Source organism: Kogia breviceps, chromosome 11, assembly GCF_026419965.1.
Source record: "Kogia breviceps isolate mKogBre1 chromosome 11, mKogBre1 haplotype 1, whole genome shotgun sequence".
Taxonomy (NCBI): Eukaryota; Metazoa; Chordata; class Mammalia; order Artiodactyla; family Physeteridae; genus Kogia; species Kogia breviceps.
Window position 1 is genome coordinate 79,508,859 of NC_081320.1, and position 21,753 is coordinate 79,530,611.

Genomic DNA, 21,753 nt, shown 5'->3' on the forward strand with positions numbered 1-21,753 from the left:
AAGAGGCGATGTGTTCACCATTTGAGAAAAGACTGGTTGACCACGGCCTGGTGTGCTGTAGTGGGAATTTACATGCTGGAAGGTGGGCCATCTGATCAAGCATCCAAAGACCAAGACCAACTCTTTCACTCATACACTGAGCGTGATATATCCACTAAGAAGGTAATATAATGTGTCTTACCTGTTAACTCACCTACATTAAAAGTTGAGCAGCCTTTTGTCAATTTAGCATCAATCATGACTACTCTGCTCCATCACAGAGCAAACTTTTCCTTGACAAGTGAGTTTGATATTTTAGTGCTCCCTCTGCCTGCGGACCTCAGAGCCTGTTTCTTTATGCCCACCAACCAGAGCCATAATCCTTGTTCTAGCTGTCTTACCTCCACTTCATCTACCCTTTCCCCACTTTCTCTCTCAATGAGGGAAAAGACATATCTTCACCTCTTGTCACATGTCATGCTGCTTGGCTTCCCATTCAGAACTGAGTTCACATTTCATTTACTTTCAAAACTCCTCTGCAAGAGGGCGGACAGCAGAAGCAAGAAGAACTACAATTATGCAGCCTGTGGAAGGAAAACTACATTCACAGAAAGAGAGACAAAATGAAAAGGCAGAGGACTTTGTACCAGATGAAGGAACAAGACAAAACCCCAGAAAAACAAAAATTGAAGCAGAGATAGGCAACATTCCAGAAAAAGAATTCAGAATGATAGTGAAGATGATCCAGGACCTCGGAAAAAGAATGCAGGCAAAGAACGAGAATATGCAAGAAATGTGTAACAAAGACCTAGAAGAATTAAAGAACAAACAGGTGAACAATACAATAACTGAAATGAAAAATACACTAGAAGGAATCGATAGCAGAATAACTGAGGCAGAAGAATGGATAAGTGACCTGGAAGATAGAATGGTGGAATTCACTGCCACGGAACAGAATAAAGAAAAAAGAATGGAAAGAAATGAAGACAGCCTAAGAGACCTCTAGGACAACATTAAATGTAACCACATTTGCATTAGAGGGGTCCCAGAAGGAGAAGAAAGAGAGAAAGGGCCGACCCGAGAAATTATTTGAAGAGATTATAGTTGAAAACTTCCCTAACATGGGAAACGAAATAGCCACAGTCCAGGAAGCACAGAGTCCCAGGCAGGATAAACCCAAGAAGAAACACGCCGAGACACAGTAATCAAACTGACGAAAGTAAAAAAACAAAGAACAATTATTGAAAGCAACAAGGGAAAAATGACAAATAACATACAAGGGAACTCCCATAAGGTTAACAGCTGATTTCTCAGCAGAAACTCTACAAGCCAGAAGGGAGTAGCACGATATATTTAAAGTGATGAAAAGGAAGAACCTACAACCAAGATAACTCTAGCCGGCAAGGATCTCATTAAAAGCTTTACAGTCAAGCAAAAGCTAAGAGAATTCAGCACCACCAAACCAGCTCTGCGACAAATGCTAAAGGAACTTCTCTAAGTGCAAAACACAAGAGAAGAAAAGGACCTACAAAAACAAACCCAAAGCAATTAAGAAAATGGTCATAGGAACATACATATCGATACTTACCTTAAAAGTGAATGGATTAAATGCTCCAACCAAAAGATACAGGCTGGCTGAATGGATACAAAAACAAGACCCATATATATATGCGTCTAAGAGGAATCAGACTCCCTGACTTCAGACTATACTACAAAGCTACACTAATCAAGATAATATGGTACTGGCACAAAAACAGAAATATAAATCAATGCAACAGGATAGAAAGCCCAGAGATAAACCCACGCACCTATGGTCAACTAATCTATGACAAAGGAGGCAAGGATATACAGTGGAGAAAAGACAGCCTCTTCAATAAGTGGTGCTGGGAAAACTGGACAGCTGCTTGTAAAAGAATGAAATTAGAACACTCCCTAACACCATACACAAAAATAAACTTGAAATGGATTAGAGACCTAAATGTAAGACTGGACACTATAAAACTCTAGAGGAAAACATAGGAAGAACACTTTGACATAAATCACAGCAAGATCTTTTTTGATCCACCTCCTAGAGTAATGGAAATAAAAGCAAAAATAAACAAATGGGACCTAATGAAACTTCAAAGCTTTTGCAAAGCAAAGGAAACTACAAACAAGATGAAAAGACAACCCTCAGAATGGGAGAAAATATTTGCAAATGAATCAACAGACAAAGGATTAATCTCCAAAATATATAAACAGCTTGTACAGCTCAATATTAAAAAAAAAACAAAAACAAAAAAAAAACGAACAACCCAATGCAAAAATGGGCAGATGACTTAAATAGACATTTCTCCAAAGAAGACATACAGATGGCCAAGAAGCACATGAAAAGCTGCTCAGCATCACTAATTATTAGAGAAATGCAAATCAAAACTACAATGAGGTATCAACTCATACCAGTTAGAATGGGCATCATCAGAAAACCTACAAACAACAAATGCTGGAGAGGGTGTGGAGAAAAGGGAATCCTCTTGCACTGTTGGTGGGAATGTAAACGGATACAGCCACTATGGAGGAGAGTATGGAGGTTCTTTAAAAAACTAAAAATAGAATTACCATATGATCCAGCAATCCCACTACTGGGCATATACCCAGAGAAAACCATAATTCAAAAAGACACATGCACCCCAGTGTTCACTGCAGCACTGTTTACAATAGCCAGGTCATGGAAATAACCTAAATGCCCACCCACAGATGAATGGATAAAGAAGTTGTGGTATATACATACAATGGAATATTACTCAGCCATAAAAAGGAATGAAATTGGGTCATTTGTAGAGCCGTGGATGGACCTGAGACTGTCATACAGATTGAAGTTAGTCAGAAAGAGAGAAACAAATATTGTATATTAATGCATATATGTGGAACCTAGAAAAATGGTACAGATGAACTGGTTTGTAGGGCAGAAATAGAGATACAGATGTAGAGAACAAACATATGGACACCAAGGGGAGAAAGCAGCGGGAGGTGGGGGTGGGATGAATTGGGAGATTGGGATTGACATGTATACACTGATGTGTATCAAATGGATTACTAATAAGAACCTGCTGTATAAAAACAAAGTAAAATTTTAAAAAAGTATCAGCCATAGTGATAATAATAAAAAAACAAAAAAACCTACAAATCCTCTGCAGCCAGCATTTCTGCCTCCACCTTCTGCCCAGCCCTTCTCCTCAGTCAGGGTTATGGGCCCATCAGCCTCAGTGGTCCACAGCCTTGGACTTTCTCCTTCCCCATGCAACCCCCACCATCTTGCTACTCAGTCACTCTACACCACTTCATGCAGCCCAGCCTTTCTCCTCTAGGCAGTTCTTAATGCTTACCAAGCAAATACAGCCATGTATCATTACAAACTGGTAGCAAAGTGGTATATACTATACTAGTAAGAAGCTAAACTGCCCCTTTCTGTATTCTTCTTGACAACCTGTAGGGTAGCGGTGTATTGTATACATGCACACGTGTCTGTTCAATATAGAAATGGCAAGTTTTGAGACAGAGATGGTACCACTGACAGAAATGTTTTGTGAAAAAATTCTAGATTCCCTGCAGTGCAGAGCATGAGGGCTGTGAAAGCAGACTGCCTGGGTTCAAATCCTAGCTCTGCCTCTTAGTAAATGAATGAGTGAATCTCTCTGTGACTTATTTAGTTCCTGTATCTATAAACCACCTCACAGGGCTGTTGCAAGGATTAAATAATATATGTAAAAGACAAAACTAGATCTGATACATAGTAAGCGCAACTGCATCATAATGTTAGCATGTTAGGCTCTAACCTAACTTTAGCTTCTATTAGTCCACAGATGCCAGCATGGTTAGTGGGGGAAATACAGCATTCAAATATCTTCTTTATACCACCATCCAGGGCACTCCTCTCTTGGGCCCTGAAGATGCCAATTATGGACCTCATGTCTTCTACTCAAGACAAATGTTCAAATTATTATTTCACAAAATGGCCAAGAACATTGCTCTGCCTCAAATATTTCAGGTTCTTTCCCTGAGACATTTTATCTCAACTTTCTTCAAAGACCAGCTCAAATTCTAAGGGTTCTAAGCAGAGTTTTCTTTACGTATTCAGGCCGAGTGGTCTTGCCCTCTGAGTGCTTAAGGCACATGTGCTGATGTGCTCTTTTGGGCACTTACCTGCCATCCTGCACTACAGTACTAGAAGCTCACAGGAACCCACAGTGTCCCAGGGAAACTTAAGAATCTAAAGGGCAGGACTGTGCCTTTGCCTCTTTAGAACCTTAGTACCTGACATAATGTCCTGCACTTAAAGAGGTTTCAGAAATGCTTATTTAACCATTATCTGTAGACCACCTATTTTCTCATCTAAAAATAGAAGAGGGAATTATAATTCCTTCTGCATGAGGTTATAACAATTTTGTGAACTAATGTACACACGGCTCTTTGCATAGGACTGGCACACGGAAAAGTTCTTAAATGTGAGCATCTGCTACAACTTCTATATTCAGTTAATGAGACAACTTTTATATTCAGTTAATGAGACAACTTCTATATTCAGTTAATGAGACTGACCTGCTCTAGTGGATTTTTTTTTTCCACTTGGTTCTATGAATTCTTGGTTCTGAAAGAATTATGGCCATCTTTGGTGGGGCTGTTGGGTGTTACCTTACAGAAAGGCAGTGTTCCCAAAGTTTCTAATAAGTTGCTTGATTGGAATTTAGAGCTCTGGAATGATGGACTTCAATATAATTAAAACACTATCTATATTATAAACAAGAGCAACATCGTAACATTAGAAGCTAAAAAAGACAGTAAGGTGAAAAAGTGAGAACTGGGGAGAAGGAGAAGAAAAGACAGTTTATATCTTGTCACTCCTTTCCTGGAGCTGGGTCTTCAAGCATCACAGACTCAGAAAGGCGTCAGGGCCAGAGCAAGAGAGGCGGAAATGGAGAGAGGCTTTTATACCTGGCAGTGTCTTGATCATTTTAAAACTTTATAGTTAGTAAATGTCTCCAGATAACACAAAGCCACATACAACTCTTGACTGCTGAGAAAAGAGCTTACTTTTCAAACTATCTTATCAAGACCTCTTGGCCCTGGGGCCTCTAGCCCATGGGAACCCTTACTACCAGACAAGTTAGCTTCCTCCCAGAAGGTAGCAGGCCAGGGGTTGGCAAGCTTGCAGAACTTGGTTCATACATAAGTGACAATAATGAAATAGATACTCAGAAGTTGAGATGTGCCTCTATTTCATTTACCAATTTATAATCGCTAAAATAATGCATAATGGATTAAGAAAAGGTAAGTTCCTGCAATTACAAAAGAGTTAAACTATCTTTAAATTTTCTGGTATGAAAACAACAGACTTTTCAGTATGTAAATCAACTTGGGTACATGATTATTAGTAGAGCCCTACTCACCAGGAATGGGGGAGGGCCAAGTCTTTACACATTTGTATGTTTAAAATGAAAGAACGGAGTGAAGAAATTTGCCCAGATTTGCCCAGATTCAATTATATAGTTCAGTGGCAGAATAATAGAAATGTAAGCTTTTTCGTTTCTTTTTAATCCAAAGTGATCTTTAATGGAGCTGATAACAACTGAAATGTCTTTTCTTTCCCCATTCCATAATCAAATGTATGCAGAATATACAAAAATATAATTTATTTTGGATATCATTTTAATGCCTGCTTTTAAAAATTACAAATAAGTTTATTTTCTATTAGAGCTAGATCCATAAATCTAACGACATGTGTTAGATAGTTTTTGATAAAGCAGCTTCTCATCTAAGATGTATTTGTGTTAAAAGAAAATGCTGAGGCTGCTGGTTTTGTGCACTCTTTTTCAGATTAATTAAAAAAACCCAATAGAATAAAAGTTGCAGTTAGTAACTAAACAGTCATCCACTGTGCCACTTGGACGCTGACATGTAATAGTACATGGCTAATAATAAGCATGACAAGTTGGCACTAGTCAGTAGACTTTGAAGAACAGCTTTGAGTGGACAGATTTGGATATATTTAGATGAAAAATACCGATAAAGAAGACACTTTTCAGCTTCAAAATAATAGGGCATGCATGAATCACCTAAAATCAACTGGTATTAAGGCTCAAACAGTACCATTTTCTTTGTTAGAGAAAACACTACTGTTTCCTACTAGGGACATTATTCATTTTTCCTTCTGTACAAGTTGGATGCATATGGAACAAAAGGTGGAGTCAGGTGGCTTCCAGCCCTGCCTCTTATCAGCTCTGTGTCTTGCCACGTTCACTAGGAGCCTCATCTGTAAATGTAGATGATAACAGTAGCGACCCCCATAGGGTTGTGTGAAGATCAGTTGGAAACAGGACTGCAGGATGCTTAGAGAAGTGCCTGGCAGGTGGTGTGTGCTCAGACTCTCATTGTGATTGTTATTCCTCCGGGGGGAGGATCACCTACAGCACTTGAAGAGAGGTTCGGTTTAGGCTGCCACCCTTTAACTTCCTTTCTCTAGATTTCCTCTTCCTTTGGGAGAGAGACAAGTTTATTATAGTGACACTGAGTTCTACTGTCTAAAATACAGTCCACTCCTCTCCCACAGTATAGAAGCAAGGCTGTTTAGGGGATTGACCTTGGCTCTAGGGGTAGGTACCAATTTATCTCCTGATACATCTCCATCCCTACTAACTCATTCCTTAGACATTTTGAGCTCAGCATAGATATTAAATCCTCTGAGGGCATTCAGAATTAGAAACTGATGATCTGTGCTCTAGGATCATTGGTCTCTTGTCCCATATTGTTGTTGGTGGTGGTGGGTTTTTTTTTTTAATAAGTCAAAGTTAGTGCCTACTCTTTTTCTAAGAAAGAACCATCCTGCGCTTAAAAAGCAACTTTCAGCTGAAAGGTGAAACTAAAAATGGTGTCCTTGTGAACAATCTTGCTTATCCAACCTGAGTTCAGGTCTTACAGATTAAGTTTAGGGACATATATTTTCACTTTCCTATCCTAAATCTATTGAACTTTTGTGTTTTCATGTGTAAACGCATGAATCTTTTCAGTTACGAACCTCTCTTCTGATGGGCATTGGTTCTCTGGATCTTCAAAACAAGTTTTATTTTCTAGGTAGAGTGAAACCTGTTGACATTTTCCATAATTCGGCAGTACTGGTGCATTAGTAGATCATCAAAGGCAAGATGTGAATAACAATACAGCACTTGCTGAGGCCAGATACACATATATACACACGTGTATATAAAACATGTTCCTTGAAAAAAGATATATAAACTTTCAAAAATGAGATCATACCGTATACACTGTTTTATAACTTTGTTCATGCATTTCCCATCCATGCCATTAAAGATTTTCTAATATATCACTTTATAGATGTATAATATTTGATTTTATATGTATTTAAAAATTACTTTGTTTTCAGGTATTTCAGTTGTTTTCACATAAACAATATTTAAATATCAATATTTAAATAGATATCTTTGTAATTAATGATAAGGATTTTCTAGGATAAATTCCAATAAGTTAAATCGCTGGATGAAAGAACATGAATACTTTATAATAGGCTTTTGCTACCTATGGGTAACTGACCCCTGCAAAGGGCAATTTAATAAACACACACAAGAAATGTATGGTGGTACTTTCTTTTTCACACTTTTACTAATGCTTGGGATTGCGATTTTTAGAAAGTTGCCAAAGTATGTCATTTTTGTTTTAATTTGTATGTCTTTGATTAGATAACACAAGTTCACTGGATATACACTGGGACTATTCCTACCTGTTTTAGAAATTCAGTTAGTTGTCATCTTACGGATTTGTAAGACCTCTTTATATTGTACATGCTTTAAATCTTTTACACTAATTTTGGTCATGAGGCTACTAGTGTTTCCCTGGCCACTAATGAGTTTATTTTGTTGGATTTGCTGCTCTGTGAATGCAGCTCCACATCCTTTATCTAGTTCCTATGGGCTGTGTGTCTCTTTCTAGTCAACTTGCAAAGCTCCTTCTTTATCATGGATTATTAATACTCTGTATTCTTTGTTGCAAATTTTTATAAATCCACTATCGCCTTTATTTATGGCATCTATCCAATACTCGTGTGTGCGTTCATGTGCATGTGCGTGTCTATGTGTCTATACAAGTTCATTGTTCATTTCTTTTTCTGTTACAGCTTTTGGATTCCTGTTTTTGTCTTCCCTGCCCCTAGACTGTATGTATATTTTACTACAAGATGAAAAACATTTTTCATTTAATTTTATAATCTAGCTTTACTTTCTTTCAAGACATTCGTTTTTCTAGCATTCTTTATTAAATAACTCCTTTTTTCCCCACTGTTTTTATTTTATTATTTTATTTTTTGTGTGTGTGGTATGCGGGCGTCACTGTTGTGGCCTCTCCCGTTGCGGAGCACAGGCTCCGGACGCGCAGGCTCAGCGGCCACGGCTCCCAGGCCCAGCCGCTCCGCGGCATGTGGGATCTTCCCAGACCAGGGCACGAACCCGTGTCCCCTGCATCGGCAGGCGGATTCTCAACCACTGCGCCACCAGGGAAGCCCCCCACTGTTTTTAAATACCAACTTGGTCATATATTACATTCTCAAATATATAGATATCCAGTCTCCCTTCTTTCTTCTGCTCCACTGATCTGTGTTTATTCCTGCTTTCCTTAGTGACTTAATATCTAATAAGGCAAGTCTGGCTGTTTTCTTTTTCATACTATATTGGGCTCCTGCTGGCACCGATTTTGCAATATACATTTAAGAGTATTTAACTTAATTCTAACACACAAAAAAACCACCCCCCTCTCAACTTATCCCGAAATTGCATTTGCGTGATATTTACATTATACTTTTGAAAGAACTGACACTTTTATATTGTCTTTTCAAGAAAAAAGTATGAGTTTCCATGTGCTCAAATCTTATTTTCTCTTCCAATAAGACTTCAGTTTTCTTCACATAACTTCTATGGCTTTCTTTTAAAATTTATTCCTATATAATTTCATAATTTTTTTCATTATGGTGAATGTAATATGTGTTCCTACTTCTGCTTTTAGGCAATCACTGCTTAGAATAGAGAAAATCAATTGTTTGTTGTGTATTTATCTCATATGTAGCCATATTAACAAATTTTAAGTCTACTTGATTTTTTTACTAGACTCTTTTTGACTTTCTAGATTTTCTATCAGCAGCAAAAACACAGCTTTATGTTGAATTTTCTCATCTTTATGGTCTTTTCTTAGTGCTTTCACTAGCATTTGCTTAATAATAAAAAGCATAGTTCTGACTTTAACCAAAATGTGGGTTTTAATGCCTCAGCATATCTCGAGATACTGTTGAGTTTTGGTAACACAGTATTATATTTAAATAGTTAACTTCTATTTTGTTCTAATTTTTATTAGGAATGCCTTAAGTTTATCAAATCTCTTTTCAGCATCTATGGATAGGATCAAATATATATATATATATATATATATATATATATATATATATATATATACCTTTTTAAAAAAAGAAAATACTGGTCAAACATCTGTATGAACCAAAGTAGTAGATAAATATTAAAAGGAAAAATATTAGAAATGCAAAGAGAAATTGAAAAATAATAAAATTACAGTATAGGCTTCAGTATCTTTCATAATAGGACAACTCCAGTAGATAAAAATTAATTAAATAAAGGAATTGAAACTACTGATAAATTTGATTTAATAGACTTATACAAACCCATATGTCCCTCAGAAATATTATAAAGGGGGTAGGATCCCTGGAACACTTTGATGTTTGATCATTTACTTGGTGGCAAGAGGATTAAAACACGTTTTATAAAAACTGACATTTTATAAGTTACATTCTCACATCATGATTCCATAAAAATAAACAACAAAATATAATAACTAAAAGTGTTTCTGGGATGTTAACTCTGGGATGGAAGATGAAATCAAAAGAAACATCATGAGCTACTTAAAAAAGAATGAAAAAGAATCAATGGGATACAGTAAAGGCTGTACTCAATAATAAATGCTTCAATATTAAAGAGGAAAAATAAAGGGAAATTACTTATCTTGGAAAAAAAAAAGCATCCAAAAAAACAGGAAGAGAAAATTACTACAGATAAAAAGCAATAATTAATGAAATAAAAGTAAGAAATAGTGAATGAATAAACAAATGCAAAAGCTAGTTATTTGACGAGATGAATAAAATATTAAACTCTATGAAGATGATTAAGGGAAAAAGAGCATACATGTTTAAGATCACAGCAAATGAAACAGAATCACAAATATGGAAGAGATTAAAAGAATTATGAAAACGTGAATCTACACGTGATGATATACACAAACCACAGTAGAAGATCCATGTGTATATATACTATATATTATACTTCAGATCTGCTTGGTGAAAATTTGTGTTCACTTCAAAAATCATAAAATATCATTATTCAGTCTATTTTCAACAGAAATGCAAGCTATTATTGCTGTGTCATAAGGACAAAGAGCATGGGTGCTAATTTTATAGGCAGGCCAACATAGCTCATGCACCTTGTCTCCTCAACTCCCGGGATTTTAGCGCAGAATTTACAAAGCAAACATAGACAGCAATGAATAAGATAACGCAGTGTGCTATGAAGGGAAAGGGACAAAGAGTTCTAGTTCCAAATTGTTTTCATTCCCAGGACCTACTAAGCGTAACTGCCACTTAACAATGGTGCATCTGTAGATTGTGTCATTGATGACACAGACTTATTTTGCCTATTCTTTCAAAAATTCATACTCTTTGTTTTCATTACTCTTTAAAAGAAAAAGATGTGCTAAAATGATGTTTAGAGAAGACATTCAAAATTCAATGTAAAAAAACAAGAGCAATAACAAAATATAATTTATGTTACTCTTGGATTCAACAACTTTGTTTAGATGTTCCCAAACCCATGGACATGAATCAATACTGGATTAAAAGATTAGAAGTGTCAGCATATGCATACTCTGCTAATTTGCTGGTGTTTGAATTAAATGAGATCGGAGACAGCACATTATTATAGTCTCTGTGCTTTGAGGTTAGGATTGAAGATGACTAAGGATGCACTTGGACATTCCCATATATTGAATGCCTACTAAGTGCCAGGCATTATTAATTCAACAAGTTCTCTATGGAGCAGGTACTGGCTATAGTACCAAAAGCTGCAGGCATTTGGGGTACATTGGTGACAAAAGGAAGGTCCCTCCCTTGTGGAGTTTATCAGGACAGTCACTTTTAGACATGTAACCACCCTTGTGGTGGTATCCCTCTTTTGCAGTTGTGGAAACTGAGGCACAAAGAAGTTGTCACTTGCTAAAGATCACAGTTAGCCACTTGTGTCTAACGACTACAAAGCCTTTCCACTGTGCTGCTCTACCTTGTAAGAGCTGCACATTAAGAACAGGAGCCGCAGGGTCAGACTGACCTGGTTTGTACCCACAGTCTTATTAGCCACGTAACCTTTAACAAGTTACTTAACGTCCCTGGGCCTTAGGCTCCTCATCTGCAATCTGGGAATAATGCTTCCCTTGGAGGGCTAGAAGAAACAAAGGGTATCTGTCAGCCATTCTGTAAAGGCAGTCTACTGTACTTAGTAAGGGTGTCAATTCTATGCAAATGAAAGATCTTGGTGTTTCTCAAGTTCCTTTCAATCTTGCACTGTGTTATTTTCATCTTTTAAGTTTATCATGCACATATTCTGATTAACAGAGTTTTGCTATAGTTTTATACAAAGTATAAATGATTAAATGTTGTATAAATTTCTGTTATATACTCCTGGGATAAAGCTTGATTGATTGATCCAACAAACCACAAGCTAGGCCCTACCGTCCACTACGTGGCAGCTATCTAAACCACAGTGGAATGTCTGTTACAATCTTGTAAATCCAAAAAATTTATGGTAATAAAAATACAGCTTAAACTAGTAAAAAGTATGCCCCCAAATCAAAGCCTAACATTACTACTTTATAACTTTATTTTGTACGTGATTCTGCATATAACACAGAGTTCTCTGCAATTTCATTCTTGTCTCCTTTGAGAGGGAAAGTTAATTTGGTTGAGGATGGGGTATTATTAATGGGTGGAGGGCAAGTTGCTGTCTTCAAGAGTAAGTAGAAGAGAGAGAGTAGAAGTGAAGGTCTCTGACTGCAGATCCCATGGCCCTGGGCTCTGCATTAGGAGCCACATGAGTGGGTCTCAAGATGGCTGTCAGACTGCCTTAGGCTTGTGCCACACCTCCTGGCTAGCCTTCTCCTTGGATGACCCAAGAATTACCTTGCTTTCAGTCACTCAGAGATCAGAATTCCCATCAGTAAACTGACCTCAGCCTGACGGGACTGAGGATCTTACTACAACAAGGCTTTCCTCGTCAACCAGGACTGAGCCAACCATGGTTGCACACCTTGTACGGTAGGGCCTTATTAATCCAAAAGACCCTCTGGTCCATGGAAGGCATGTGGGGAGATATTTCTGAGCAGGATTTTGTGTGTTCTGAAGGCTGTGTTTCTACTTTTTCCCTCCACCACCATCTGCTCAAACTCTGTTCCCCCAAATGACCAAATTAAATATTCTACCAGGGAACATACTTTATGGCTTCTGTACTCTTTAGTAGAAATAGTCATAATTCCTTCTTCCTTATCTTCTTACATTGTTTTAATGAGTCCTGTAAGGTAAAGTACAAAGTGCAGCAGCGGTGGTGCTGGTAAAGAAAATGGGTCAGCACAGGAAATACTCAAAACTTCTAACAGTGAATTCTCAGTGCAGGTCTTCACTTTGCTTCTGGGGAAGGTCCACTGCTGGGAAGAAGGGATAATTTAGTGGGACTGTGACTTCTTTTCTACTGAAAGGATAGAGAATCAGACTGTGTGGAGCTCAACTGAGGGACAAAAGTCTCAGGTTCTTCCAAGACGGCAAAGGAACAGTAGGCTCTATTCTTACAGCATTTAGAGTATCTTTTGAAGTTTAAAATAAAATAAGAAAAAGAAAATGGACTTTATGTAGTTCAGAAAGATGTGTTTCAAAGAACAGAGCAGGAATACTGATAACATCATATACCATTTTGATACTTTTGACCAAAAGATGTTACATTTTCCTGCTTTTTCTTTTAGTACTTTCTTTTCCTTTTTGTACTTTTTTTCTCTTTCCTTCCTCCCCTCCTCTCTACCCTCCTTCCCTCTTTTCTTTTTCTTTTCCTTCCTTCCCTTCCTCCCTCCCTTCCTTCTTTCCTCTTTTTTTTTTTTTTACTATTTGTGGATAAAGCTCAAAGACAGACACTAACATTATACCAAACTGGAAATGAATCCAAGTACTCTCAACCTTTGTAAATGATCAGAATACCATACAGGTGGGCATCTACATTTATAGACTTACTTTTTATAGTCATTTATAGACTTTTTAAATTCCTGGATTTAAAAAGTTCTGGCCTGCTGTATGTTCCTCCAGGCAAAAAACTCATTTTCTTGCATCCTGAGGAGTCTAGAATCAATTGCTAATGCAAGGGAGGGAATGTTTTATGTCACACTGTTCTGTGTATTTTATTCCTTAGATTAGACAGGATCAAAGATTCTTCTAAATATTTCCCAAACATCAACCAGAAATTCTTCAGTGCTGACAAACTTCTCAAAACAACACTCCCCAAAGCATCAATAGAGACTGGGGGGGTGGGGGTGGGGGAAGATATTAAGGTGAGTTCATTTTCTAGTAAACTTTGTCGAGTTTCATCAGAAAGCAGAGGTCAGTGCTGATGATCTAGCCCAACTGTTTAGTAAACAACTGCTACATCTGAGCCGCAGAGAGGAGGAATCAGGATGGGACCACTTCAGTAAATAAAGTATTAAAGAGCAGATGATTTCTTTGCAGACAGTCATTAGGAGATAGGGAGTAGAGAGAGAAAAATGCTTCCATCCGGGGATCAATTCCTATGACTCGGCATAAAAACAGTCATATGAGTAATAACTGGACTTTGTTTAAATTCAGAAACATAAGCAGAGTTAACATCTGGACGAATAGCGACCTAACCTGAAATTTAAGCTGGCAGAATAACAATTAATTAGGGAAGTAAATAAGTATATGTAGTGGGTTGAATAGTGTCTTCCCCAAAATTTACATCCACCAAAACTTCAGAATATGACCTTATTCAGAAAGGGTCCTTTGTGGTTTTTTTTTTAAACATCTTTATTGGAGTATAGTTGCTTTACAATGGTGTGTTACTTTCTGCTGTATAACAAAGTGAATCAGCTATACATATACATATATCCCCATATCTCCTCCCTCTTACGTCTCCCTCACACCCTCTCTATCCCACCCCTCTAGGTGGACACAAAGCACCAAGCTGATCTCCCTGTGCTATGTAGCTGCTTCCCACTAGCTACCTGTTTTACGTTTGATGGTATATATAAGTCCATGCCACTCTCTCACTTCGGCCCAGCTTACCCTTCCCATCTCCCTGTGTCCTCAAGTCCATTCTCTACGTCTGCGTCTTTATTCCTGTCCTGCCCCTAGGTTCTTCAGGACCATTTTATTTTTATTTTTTTTTAGATTCCATATATATGTGTTAGCATACGGTATTTGTTTTTCTCTTTTTGACTTTTTTCATTCCGTATGACAGTCTCTAGGTCCATCCACCTCACTACAAATAACTCAATTTCATTTCTTTTTATGGCTGAGTAATATTCCACTGTATATATGTGTCACATCTTCTTTATCCATTCATCTGTCGATGGACACTGAGGTTGCTTCCATGTCCTGGCTATTGTAAATAGAGCTGCAGTGAACATTTCGGTGCATAATTCTTTTTTTTTTTTTAATTTATTTTTGTTGTGTTGGATCTTCGTTTCTGTGCGAGGGCTTTCTTTAGTTGTGGCAAGCGGGGGCCACTCTTCATCGCGGTGCAAGGGCCTCTCACTATTGCAGCCTCTCTTGTTGCGGAGCACGGGCTCCAGACGTGCAGGCTCAGTAGTTGTGGCTCACGGGCCTAGTTGCTCCGCGGCATGTGGGATCCTCCCAGACCAGGGCTCGAACCCGCGTCCCCTGCATTAGCAGGCAGATTCTCAACCACTGTGCCACCAGGGAAGCCCCATAACTCTTTGTGAATTATGGTTTTCTCAGGGTATATGGTGAGTAGTGGGATTGCTGGGTTGTATGGTAGTTCTATTTTTAGTTTTTTAAGGAACCTCCATACAGTTCTCCATAGTGGCTGTATCAATTTACATTCTCACCGACAGTGCAAGAGGGTTCCCTTTTCTCGACACCCTCTCCAGCATTTATTATTTCTAGATTTTTTGATGATGGCCATTCTGACTGGTGTGAGGTGATACCTCATTGTAATTTTGATTTGCATTTCTCTAATGATTAATAATGTTGAGCATCCTTTCATGTGTTTGTTGGCAATCTGTATATCTTCTTTGGGGAAATGTCTATTTAGGTCTTTTGCCCATTTTTGGATTGGGCTGTTTGTTTTTGTTGATATTGAGCTGCATGAGCTGCTTGTAAATTTTGGAGATTAATCCTTTGTCAGTTGCTTCATTTGAAAATATTTTCTCCCATTCTGAGGGCTTTTTGTCTTGTTTATGGTTTCCTTTGCTGTGCAAAATATTTTAAGTTTCATTAGGTCCCATTTGTTTATTTTTGTTTTTATTTCCATTTCCCTAGGAGGTGGGTCAAAAAGGACCTTGCTGTGATTTATGTCATACGGTGTTCTGCCTATGTTTTCCTCTACAAGTTTTATACTGCCTGGCCAAACATTTAGGTCTTTAATCCATTTTGAGTTTATTTTTGTATATGGTGTTAGGGAGTGTTCTAATTTCATTCTTTTGCATGGACCCGTCCAGTTTTCCCAGCACCACTTATTGAAGAGGCTGTCTTTTCTCCACTGCATGCCTCCGTTATCAAAGATAAGGTGACCATATGTGCATGGATTTATCTCTGGGCTTTCTATCCTGTTCCACTGATCTATATTTCTGTTTTTGTGCCAGTACCATACTGTCTTGATTACTGTAGCTCTGTAGTATAGTGTGAAGTCAGGGAGCCTGATTGCTTCAGCTCCATTTTTCTTTCTCAAGATTGCTTTGGCTATTCGAGGTCTTTTGTGCTTCCATACAGATTGTGAAATTTTTTGTTCTAGTTCTGTGAAAAATGCCATTCATAGTTTGATAGGGATTACACTGAATCTGTAGATTGTTTTGGATAGTATAGTCATTTTCACAATGTTGATTCTTCCAATCCAAGAACATGGTGTATCTCTCCATCTGTTTGTATCATCTTTAATTTCTTTTATCTGTGTCTTATAGTTTTCTGCATACAGGTCTTTTGTCACCTTAGGTAGGTTTATTCCTAGGTATTTTATTCTTTTTGTGCAATGGTAAATGGGAGTGTTTCCTTAATTTCTCTTTCACATTTTTCATCATTAGTGTATAGGAATGCAAGAGATTTCTGTGCATTAATTTTGTATCCTCCTACTTTACCAAATTCATTGATTAGCTCTAGTAGTTTTCTGGTAGCATCTTTAGGATTCTCTATGTATAGTATCATGTCATCTGCAAACACTGACAATTTTACTTCTTCTTTGCTGATTTGGATTCTTTTTATTTCTTTTTCTTCTCTGATTGCTGTAGTGAAAACTTGCAAAAATATGTTGAATAACAGTGGTGAGAGTGGGCAACCTTGTGTTGTTCCTGATCTTAGTGGAAATGGTTTCATTTTTTCACCATTGAGAATGATGTTGCCCGTGGGTTTGTTGTATATGGCCTTTATCATGTTGAGGTACGTTCCCTCTATGCCTACCTTCTGGAAGGTTTTATCATAAATGGGTGTTGAATTTTGTCGAAAACTTTTTCTGCATTTATTTCTGATCTGATATGATCATATGGTTTTTCTCCTTCAATTTGTTAATATGGTGTGTCACATTGATTGATTTACATATATTGAAGAATCCTTGCATCCCTGGGATAAACCCCACTTGATCATGGTGTATGATCCTTTTCATGTTCTGTTGGATTCTCTTTGCTAGTATTTTGTGGAGGATTTTTGCATCTATATTCATCAGTGATATTGGCCTGTAGTTTTCTTTTTTTGTGACATCTGTCTGGTGTTGGTATCAGGGTGATGATGGCCTCGTAGAATGAGTTTGGGAGTGTTCCTCCCTCTGCTATATTTTGGAAGAGTTTGAGAAGGATAGGTGTTAGCTCTTCTCTAAATGTTTGATAGAATTCGCCTGTGAAGCCATCTGGTCCTAGGCTTTTGTTTGTTGGAAGATTTTTGATCACCGTTTCAATTTCAGTGCTTGTGATTCGTCTGTTTATATTTTCTATTTCTTCCTGATTCAGTCTCGGAAGGTTGTGCTTTTCTAAGAATTTATCCATTTCTTCCTGGTTGTCCATTTTATTGGCATATAGTTGCTAGTAGTAATCTCATGATCCTTGTATTTCTGCAGTGTCAGTTGTTACTTCTTTTTCATTTCTAATTCTATTGCTTTGAGTCTTCTCCCTTTTTTTCTTGATGAGTCTGGCTAATGGTTTATCAATTCTGTTTATCTTCTCAAAGAACCAGCTTTTACTTTTATTGATCTTTGCTATTGTTTCCTTCATTTCTTTTTCATTTATTTCTGATCTGATCTTTATGATTTCTTTCCTTCTGCTAACTTTGGGGTTTTTTGTTCTTCTTTCTCTAATTGCTTTAGGTATAAGGTTAAGTTGTTTATTTGAGATGTTTCTTGTTTCTTGAGGTAGGATTGTATTGCTATAAACTTCCCTCTTAGAACTGCTTTTGCTGCATTCCATAGGTTTTGGGCCGTCGTGTTTTCATTATTTGTTTCTAGGTATTTTTTATTTCCTCTGATTTCTTCAATGATCTCGTTTATTTAGTAGTGTATTGTTTAGCCTCCATGTGTTTTTATTTTTTTACAGATTTTTTCCTCTACTTGATATCTAGCTTCATAGCGTTGTGGTTGGAAAAGATACTTGATATGATTTCAATTTTCTTAAATTTACCAAGGCTTGATTTGTGACCCAAGATGTGATCTATCCTGGGGAATATTCGATGAGCACTTGAGAAGAAAGTGTATTGTTGTTTTTGGATGGAATGTCCTATAAACATCAAATAAGTCCATCTTGTTTAATGCATCATTTAAAGCTTGTGTTTCCTTATTTATTTTCATTTTGGATGATCTGTTCACTAGTGAAAGTGGGGTGTTAAAGTCCCCTACTATTACTGTGTTACTGTCAATTTGCCCTTTTATGGCTGTTAGCATTTGCCTTATGTATTGAGGTGCTCCTATGTTGGGTCCATATATATTTATAATGGTTATATCTTCTTCTTGGGTTGATCCCTGGATCATTATGTAGTGTCCTCCTTCCTTGTCTCTTGTAACATTCTTTATTTTAAAGTCTATTTTATCTGATATGAGAATTGCTACTCCAGCTTTCTTCTGATTTCCATTTGCATGGAATATCTTTTTCCATCCCCTCACTTTCAGTCTGTATGTGTCCCTAGGTCTGAAGTGGGTCTACTGTAGACAGCATATATATGGGTCTTGTTTTTGTATCCATTCAGCCAGTCTATGTCTTTTGGTTCGAGCATTTAATCCATTTACATTTAAGGTAGTTTTTGATATGTATGATCCTATTACCATTTTCTTAATTGTTTTGGGTTTGTTATTGTAGGTCTTTTCCTTCTCTTGTGTTTCCTGCCTAGAGAAGTTCCTTTGGCGTTTGATGTAAAGCTGGTTTGGTGGTGCTGAATTCTCTTAGCGTTTGCTTGTCTGTAAAGGTTTTAATTTCTCCATCGAATCTGAATGAGATCCTTGCTGGGTAGCGTAATCTTGTTTGAAAGTTTTTCCCTTTCATCATTTAAAATATATCCCGCCACTCCCTTCTGGTTTTTCAGAGTTTCTGCTGAACGATCAGCTGTTAACCTTATGGGGATTCCCTTGTATGTTATTTGTTGCTTTTTTCCCTTGGTACTTTTAATATTTTTTTCTTTGTATTTAACTTTTGATAGTTTGATTAGTATGTGTCTTGGAGTGTTTCTACTTGGATTTATCCTGTATGGGACTCTCTGTGCTTCCTGGACTTGATTGACTCTTTCCTTTCCCATATTAGGGAAGTTTTCAACTATAATCTCTTGAAATATTTTGTCAGTCCCTTTATTTTTCTCTTCTTCTACTGGGACCCCTATAATTTGAATGTTGGTATGGTTCATGTTGTCCCAGAGGCCTATGAGACTCTCCTCAATTCTTTTCGTTCTTTTTTCTTTATTCTGCTCTGTGGTCGTCATTTCCACTATTTTATCTTCCAGGTTACTTATCTGTTCTTCTCCCTCAGTTATCTGCTATTGATTCCTTCTAGAGAATTTTAAATTTCATTTATTGTGTTATTCATCATTGTTTGCTCTTTAGTTCTTCTAGGTCCTTGTTAAACGTTTCTTTTATTTTCTCCATTCTATTTCCAAGATTTTGGATCACCTTTACTATCATTATTCTGAATTCTTTTTCAGGTAGACTGCCTATTTCCTCTTCATTTGTTTGGTGTGGTGGGTTTTTACCTTGCTCCTTCATGTGCTCTGTATTTCTCTGTCTTCTCATTTTGCTTAACTTATCGTGTTTGGGGTGTCCTTTCCACAGGCTACAGGTTTGTAGTTCCCGTTGATTTTGGTGTCTTCCCCCAGTGGCTAAGGTTGGTTCAGTGGGTTGTGTAGGCTTTCTGATGGAGGGGACTGGTCCCTGTGTTCTGGTGGATGAGGCTGGATCTTGTCTTTATGGTGGGCAGGATTGTGTCCGGTGGTGTGTTTTGGGGTGTCTGTGAACTTATTATGATTTTAGGCAGCCTCTCTGCTAATGGGTGAGGTTGTGTTCCTGTCTTGGTAGTTGTTTGGCATAGGGTGTCCAGCACTGTAGCTTGCTGGTTGTTGAGTGGAGCTGGGTCTTCACGTTAGGATGGAGATGTCTGGGAGAGCTTGGCCATTTGATATTACGTGGGGTTGGGAGGTCTCTGGTGGACCAATGTCCTGAACTCGGCTCTCCCACCTCAGAGCGTCAGTCCTGACACCTGGCCAGAGCACCAAGACCCTGTCAGCCACACGGCTAAATCATTTGGCTTCCTTTCTAACTTCACATCCCAACAAAAACAGACAAAGTCCAACTTATTACCCTTCTTTCCCCTATTCCCTGTTATACAGTTCCGAGAACCTGTCTTCCCTAGGACCTCTCCAGACTGAGATTTTCCATTGTACTTTCATGACTCCGTTTTACCATCAATCCCAACTCTTGTTTTTGACTAGCCTCTCTCCTGTATCCAGGCAGGACTTGGAGAGGGCTCCGCACTCGCAGCAGCGCAATACAAGCCCCCTGGCTCTGGCTCCTGCCTGTGCCTCCCTACATTCAGCCAGTGGGAAATGTGTGTCTGTGGTGATTTTTAATGGCAGCCTATGAAACTAACACAATATACATTAAGAAATATCAAATGCCAAGGACTGCTTTTTTGAGGCATTATTTTTGGGAAGCACATTTCTTCTAGAGATTTGTTGTACTCTTGAGTTATCAAGTGGCATTTTGAGAATAAAGAGCAAGGTCACCTAACTGTTAGAGACAGCTGTATGGAAAATGAAGTTTGTTTTCTAAATTTATCTGAAGAAGTTGACTACAGGTTCTTATGGAGAATGCAGAGCTACCATTTTATGGCAGTTCCTACAAACTGCTGAGATCTGTTACTTAGTTGAGAAGGAGAGGCTGTGACAGTGGTTCTCAACCTCCAGTGGCCTAAGAATCACCTGGGGAAATAAATGAAAATGAAGAGTCCTGGACCTCATTCCCAGAGATTCTCATTTAGCATGTATGGGTGAGATCAAGGAATCTACGTTTTAACAGGCACTCCAGGAGATTCTGCTCTGATGCAGAGGGTTGGAGGGCCGCACTTTGGAAAACATTAGGTTATAAGGATGGTTCTAAGCAGAGGAGAGTGTGAGGAGTTGTGTTTAAGAGCTGGGTTCTTAGAATCAGATAAGACTGTGGGTTCGTCGTCTAATTCCACTCTTTGCTAATGTGTGGCTTGGGAAACATACACCTCTGGGAGGATTATATGAGATCATCCTAGTAAGTGGTCGATGAATGTTGTCTATTAAAATTATTTTACAATTTACTTCAGGTAAAAACAATTTGCTGTAATTCTCATGACATAGTGACTTACTTAATTAGAACAGCAACTGCCATAGTTGTGCTCACATAATGCAAGATTTTGATTAGGGTATTGATAAGAGTTTATTCCCTGCTTTGGGGTACTGGAGAGAGAGCTTGCTGGATATGATTTCAGATAACTGAGACAGCAAGAGGGAACAAAATAGCTAGCATTAACAAGAGAAATTTTAAAAGGAAGAAGGCAAACCCCAACTCTTCCAATACTGCAGTTTTGCCTGCAAACCCTGGTGGCTTCTACGTTTACCACTAAAATCATTTCTTGTGTATTTGGCATGCCCAGTGTCATAGTTGTATATCTGGGCTGGATTGGAAAGAGTGGCATTCTTGACCTCCAAATTCATCCTAGTTTCTCAGTCAGTCTCAATTATTTATATACTAGTAAAAGAAGAGGAAAGGAAAAAGAAAAAAATAGGTGCATGAGTAGTAAAGTTCCCTTTTTATTAGTACTAGAATACTTAAGTACAGTTTCATATTTGTAGAAAACTTCCTCAGTGGGACTGGTGGGCAGGGAGGAGCGAGGACTGAAAGTGAGCAAGACTGCAGACACCTAACAGAGGTTTACTGACTAATGCCAGGGGATCAGAAAGTCTGG

General features: G+C 38.0%; 1 protein-coding gene across 7 annotated transcripts in view; it reads right to left on the reverse strand.

Annotated features, from left to right (window-relative positions):
* LCLAT1 (lysocardiolipin acyltransferase 1) overlaps positions 1–21,753 on the reverse strand; it is a 201,947-nt gene that overhangs the window by 6,088 nt on the left and 174,106 nt on the right. The window lies entirely within an intron of this gene.